This window comes from Penaeus monodon, chromosome 28 (assembly GCF_015228065.2).
Source record: "Penaeus monodon isolate SGIC_2016 chromosome 28, NSTDA_Pmon_1, whole genome shotgun sequence".
Taxonomy (NCBI): Eukaryota; Metazoa; Arthropoda; class Malacostraca; order Decapoda; family Penaeidae; genus Penaeus; species Penaeus monodon.
Genome location: NC_051413.1, coordinates 7,285,041 through 7,285,344, shown reverse-complemented (window position 1 = coordinate 7,285,344; position 304 = coordinate 7,285,041). Strand labels below are relative to the sequence as shown.

General features: G+C 7.2%; 1 protein-coding gene across 1 annotated transcript in view; it reads right to left on the bottom strand.

Annotated features, from left to right (window-relative positions):
* Nucleotides 1-304, bottom strand: part of LOC119591342 (RING-box protein 1A) — a gene marked incomplete at its 3' end in the record, with an annotated part of 62,994 nt that overhangs the window by 12,662 nt on the left and 50,028 nt on the right.

Here is a 304-nt window from a genome sequence, read left to right as displayed (position 1 = left end):
GGGGGGGGGGTAATGGATAAGAATAAATATTATAAAATAAACAAAAATTTAAATATTTTTAAAAAAAAATTTAAAAAAAAAAATAAAAAAAAAATAAATAAATATATATAATAATAATTATTATTAAATAAAAAAAAAAAAATAAAAAAATAAAAAAAAAAAAATTTGGTATATTTTAAAAATAATATAATTAAAATAAAAATTATAATATTAAAAATTTAAAAAAAAAATATAAATAATATAAAATATAAGAAAAAAAAAAATTTTTATATATATTAAAAAAAAAAAAGGAAAATTTGGGAAA